Here is a 6,000-nt window from a genome sequence, read left to right as displayed (position 1 = left end):
CACCCAATACAATGGATCTGATCCCAGCCGGCGACCCTATGCGACGCCGTAAAAGGGGCAAACGTAGCGGTCTCCTGGTCAGGCTTCGGAGACGGGCACATCGCGCTCCACTCCCTAGCATACTACTCGCCAATGTCCAGTCTCTTGACAATAAGGTTGATGAAATCCGAGCACGGGTAACATTCCAGAGAGACATCAGGGATTGCAACGTGCTCTGCTTCACGGAAACATGGCTAACTCAAGAGACGCTAACGGAGTCGGTGCAGCCAGCTGGTTTCTTCACGCATCGCGCCGACAGAAACATACATCTTTCTGGTAAGAAGAGGGGCGGGGGGGTATGCCTTATGATTAACGAGACGTGGTGTGATCATCATAACAACACACAGGAACTCAAGTCATTCTGTTCACCTGATCTAGAACTCCTCACAATCAAATGTCGACCGCATTATCTACCAAGGGAATTCTCTTCGATCATAATCACAGCCGTATATATTCCCCCCCAAGCAGACACATCGATGGCCCTGAACGAACTTTATCTGACTCTTTGTAAACTGGAAACCACACACCCTGAGGCTGCATTCATCGTAGCTGGGGATTTTAACAAGGCTAATCTAAAAACAAAACTCCCTAAATTCTATCAGCATATCGATTGTGCTACCAGGGCTGGTAAAACCCTGGATCATTGTTATACTAACTTCCGCGACGCATATAAGGCCCTCCCCCGCCCTCCTTTCGGAAAAGCTGACCACGACTCCATTTTGTTGATTCCAGCCTACAAACAGAAACTAAAACAACAAGCTCCCGCGCTCAGGTCTGTTCAACGCTGGTCCGACCAATCTGATTCCACGCTTCAAGACTGCTTCGATCACGCGGATTGGAATATGTTCCGCATTGCGTCCAACAACAACATTAACGAATATGCTGATTCGGTGAGCGAGTTCATTAGGAAGTGCATTGACGATGTCGTACCCACAGCAACGATTAAAACATTCCCAAACCAGAAACCGTGGATTGACGGCAGCATTCGCGTGAAACTGAAAGCGCGAACCACTGCTTTTAACCAGGGCAAGGTGACCGGAAACATGACCGAATACAAACAGTGTAGCTATTCTCTCCGCAAGGCAATCAAACAGGCTAAGTCCCAGTACAGAGACAAAATAGAGTCGCAATTCAACAGCTCAGACACAAGAGGTATGTGGCAGGGTCTACAGTCTATCACGGATTACAAAAAGAAAACCAGCCCCGTCGCGGACCAGGATGTCTTGCTCCCAGACAGGCTAAATAACTTTTTTGCCCGCTTTGAGGACAATACAGTGCCACTGACACGGCCCGCTACCAAAACCTGCGGGCTCTCCTTCACTGCAGCCGAGGTGAGTAAAACATTTAAACGTGTTAACCCTCGCAAGGCTGCAGGCCCAGACGGCATTCCCAGCCGCGTCCTCAGAGCATGCGCAGACCAGCTGGCTGGTGTGTTTACGGACATATTCAATCAATCCTTATCCCAGTCTGCTGTTCCCACATGCTTCAAGAGGGCCACCATTGTTCCTGTTCCCAAGAAAGCTAAGGTAACTGAGCTAAACGACTACCGCCCCGTAGCACTCACTTCCGTCATCATGAAGTGCTTTGAGAGACTAGTCAAGGACCATATCACCTCCACCCTACCGGACACCCTAGACCCACTCCAATTTGCTTACCGACCCAATAGGTCCACAGACGACGCAATCGCAACCACACTGCACACTGCCCTAACCCATCTGGACAAGAGGAATACCTATGTGAGAATGCTGTTCATCGATTACAGCTCAGCATTTAACACCATAGTACCCTCCAAACTCGTCATCAAGCTCGAGACCCTGGGTCTCGACCCCGCCCTGTGCAACTGGGTCCTGGACTTCCTGACGGGCCGCCCCCAGGTGGTGAGGGTAGGTAACAACATCTCCACCCCGCTGATCCTCAACACTGGGGCCCCACAAGGGTGCGTTCTGAGCCCTCTCCTGTACTCCCTGTTCACCCACGAATGCGTGGCCATGCACGCCTCCAACTCAATCATCAAGTTTGCGGATGACACTACAGTGGTAGGCTTGATTACCAACAACGACGAGACGGCCTACAGGGAGGAGGTGAGGGCCCTCGGAGTGTGGTGTCAGGAAAATAACCTCACACTCAACATCAACAAAACAAAGGAGATGACGGGTCAGTAGTGGAGAAGGTGGAAAGTTTTAAGTTCCTCGGTGTACACATCACGGACAAACTGAATTGGTCCACCCACACAGACAGCGTTGTGAAGAAGGCGCAGCAGCGCCTCTTCAACCTCAGGAGGCAGAAGAAATTCGGCTTGTCACCAAAAGCACTCACAAACTTCTACAGATGCACAATCGAGAGCATCCTGTCGGGCTGTATCACCGCCTGGTACGGCAACTGCTCCGCCCACAACCGTAAGGCTCTCCAGAGGGTAGTGAGGTCTGCAGAACGCATCACCGGGGGCAAACTACCTGCCCTCCAGGACACCTACACCACCCGATGTCACAGGAAGGCCATAAAGATCATCAAGGACAACAACCACCCAAGCCACTGCCTGTTCACCCCGCTATCATCCAGAAGGCGAGGTCAGTACAGGTGCATCAAAGCAGGGACCGAGAGACTGAAAAACAGCTTCTATCTCTAGGCCATCAGACTGTTAAACAGCCACCACTAACATTTAGCGGCCGCTGCCAACATACTGACTCAACTCCAGCCACTTTAAAAATGGGAATTGATGGAAATTATGTAAAAATGTACCACTAGCCACTTTAAACAATGCCACTTAATATAATGTTTACATACCCTACATTACCCATCTCATATGTATATGTATATACTGTACTCTATATCATCTACTGCATCTTGCCATCTTTATGTAATACATGTACCACTAGCCACTTTAAACTATGCCACTTTATGTTTACATACCCTACAGTACTCATCTCATATGTATATACCGTACTCTATACCATCTACTGCATCTTGCCTATGCCGTTCTGTACCATCACTCATTCATATATCTTTATGTACATATTCTTTATCCCTTTACACTTGTGTGTATAAGGTAGTAGTTGTGGAATTGTTAGGTTAGATTACTTGTTGTTATTACTGCATTGTCGGAACTAGAAGCACAAGCATTTCGCTACACTCGCATTAACATCTGCTAACCATGTGTATGTGACTAATAAAATTTGATTTGATTTGATTTGATTTGATATATTGTTAATCTGTAGTCTAGGACCTTATAAATGTAGAGGAGGAGGGGTCCCATAGCCCCTCCCCCTCTATTAATACAACATATTATAATAAATTATTATAATACATCAAACATTTGGTGCAACCCCTATCATGACCCCAATTTGACCCATCAAGATCATGTGTCAATGAGAAGCTGTCTATGTGGATATAGCAGCCTTAAACCAATTGCTTTAATTCTGATGTAAATAACAATCTCCCATTTTTGGGTCCTAGTACCTTCTGCTGGTTTAGTATGAGGTAGGTGAAGCCTCGTCCACAGAGGGCCTCTACATGGTCATGGTCAACAGAGGCCATGATGGCGATGAACAGATAGGCCACGGGTTCCCTCAGTGCGCTCTCGTCTCATTGCGCTCTCGTCTCATGTGCAGTGGCCCTGCAGCAGCAGCCGGTCCTTGGGAGACACCAAGGCCAGCAGAGGGTGCAAGCAGCTTATATTGCCACACTGGATCAGCTTCTTCAGCAGCTGGAGAGAGAACAGAATAGAAAGGTCCCGAGCACAGAGTTGATAACAGTTATTAGCTTATTAGTTTATCATAGCACATTTGGGAGAAGTAGTTAACGATTTCAACATTTTCCATTCTGGACAGCTGAAACAACACTTGTCAGGTGTGAATTGATAAACATTTAAATCATTTGAATACATGTTGCATAGGGCCAGGTCAACTGTGTGTAGCTGATGCATAATACGTGACTATCAGTATGAAAGGTATTTTTGTTGTCATAATGCTTTCGTATCTTCTCCTAACAAGTGTTCCAACGGCATCTTATAGAAGCCACGGTAGGTCATATTTATCAAACAACATCAAAATGTGCCCTTGCTGCAGCCAATCACAAACCAGTTTCCTGGTCTTGTCTTTGAGCGACAGGATGTCTTTGGTGACGGCGTTGTCATCATAGAGGAATATCTTGATGAAATAGTATGGGCAAAAATTAAAGCTGTCAACCAAATATAAGAGTATGCTAAAGTTACTAAAGTAACAAGAAAGACTGTCAAATTATTGCGAAAAAAGATTTAAAAGCTGTATGTTTAAGTTGTAATGAATGATAACGCACATTGACGATAGATTACTGAGATATACACTATATATTCACAAGTATGTGGACACCCCTTGAAATTAGTGGATTTGGCTTTTTCATCTACACCCGTTGCTGACAGGTATATAACATTGAGAACACAGCCATGCAATCTCCATAGACATACATTGACAGTAGAATGGCCCATACTGAAGAGCTCAGTAACTTCCAACGTGGCACCGTCATAGGATGCCACCTTTCCAACAAGTCAGTTAGTCAAATTTCTGCCCTGCTAGAGCTGCCCTGGTCAACTGTAAGTGCTGTTATTGTGAAGTGGAAACTTCTAGGAGCAACAACAGCTCAGCCGCGAAGAGGTAGGCCACACAAGCCCACAGAAGGGGAGCCCTGGGTGCTGAAGAGCGTGGCGCGTAAAAATTGTCTGCAACACTCACTACCAAGATCCAAACTGCCTCTGGAAGCAACGTCAGCACAAGAACTGTTCGGCGGGAGCTTCATGAAATGGGTTTCCACTGCCGAGCAGCAGCACACAGGCCTAAGATCACCATGTGCAATGAGTTACAAACTGGCTCTGGAAGCAACATCAGCAGAAGAACTGTTCGGCGGGAGCTTAATGAAATGGGTTTCCACTGCCAAGCAGCTGCACACAGGTTAAACAAATCAAAATATATTTGATATTCTTAAAGTAGCCAAATAAAATCAAATTTCATTGGTCACATACACATGGTTAGCAGATAATAAAGTGAGTGTAGCGAAATGCTTGTGCTTCTAGTTCTGACAGTGCAGTAATATCTAACAAGTAATCTATGATGACAGCTTTGATGACAGCTTTGCACACACTGATTATATGCAAATGTAAGCAAGGTTTGAAATTATTATGTTTTCGTCAAATATTATATCTGTTTGGGCTTCTTGCGGTCAATTTGCAGTCAGTGTTTTCGTAAAATGAAGGGTTGCTAGTCTTTATAACCTTACCTCAGTTACTACCACACACTGGTTGAATCAATGTTGTTTCCAAGTTATTTCAATGAAATTATATTAAACCAACGTGTAATAAACATTGAATTGACGTCTGTTACCAGTGGGTAGTTATAGTTCCATGGTAGTAGCTAGGTAGCACACTTAGCAGCTACTAGTAGCTAGCTAGTTAGCTAAAGTGAAGTACAGATAGCAAAAAAACTTCTTAAGTAGTACTTTAAAGTATTTTTACTTAAGTACTTTACACCACTGCTATTTATACTTTTTAAACTTTTAAACTTATTAAACCTCATCCACTTTCATGGCATTTCTTCAACGTTCTAAAGCTTCCATTGTAACATCATGACATCCAACATTCCATTCACTATGAATGCAACAATGCAACTTATGACACAATTCACCTACTTTGACCACTTTCCCAACAAGTTATATAAAAAGTTAGAGAGTATGAAATCTTCCTTTACTGCTCTGCTATTCAAATCTGAAATCAGACAAATAAATATATGATACCAATCTAACGATACAGTTGTTTAGTAATAAAATAAATACAAAATCCAACTTTTTACAAACAACTGACATTTTAAAAACTTTTGCAACCCGTTAGACAAGATATGGCATCATAGACGAAAAGTGCTCTCTCAGGTTGAGTCTACACTTCTGCTATCAGAACACGAAGGTCGCATTGACAAGATGGGTCTAGACGCACAAAAG

This window comes from Salvelinus alpinus, chromosome 28 (assembly GCF_045679555.1).
Source record: "Salvelinus alpinus chromosome 28, SLU_Salpinus.1, whole genome shotgun sequence".
NCBI lineage: Eukaryota > Metazoa > Chordata > Actinopteri > Salmoniformes > Salmonidae > Salvelinus > Salvelinus alpinus.
Note: the sequence above shows the minus strand (reverse complement) of the source record.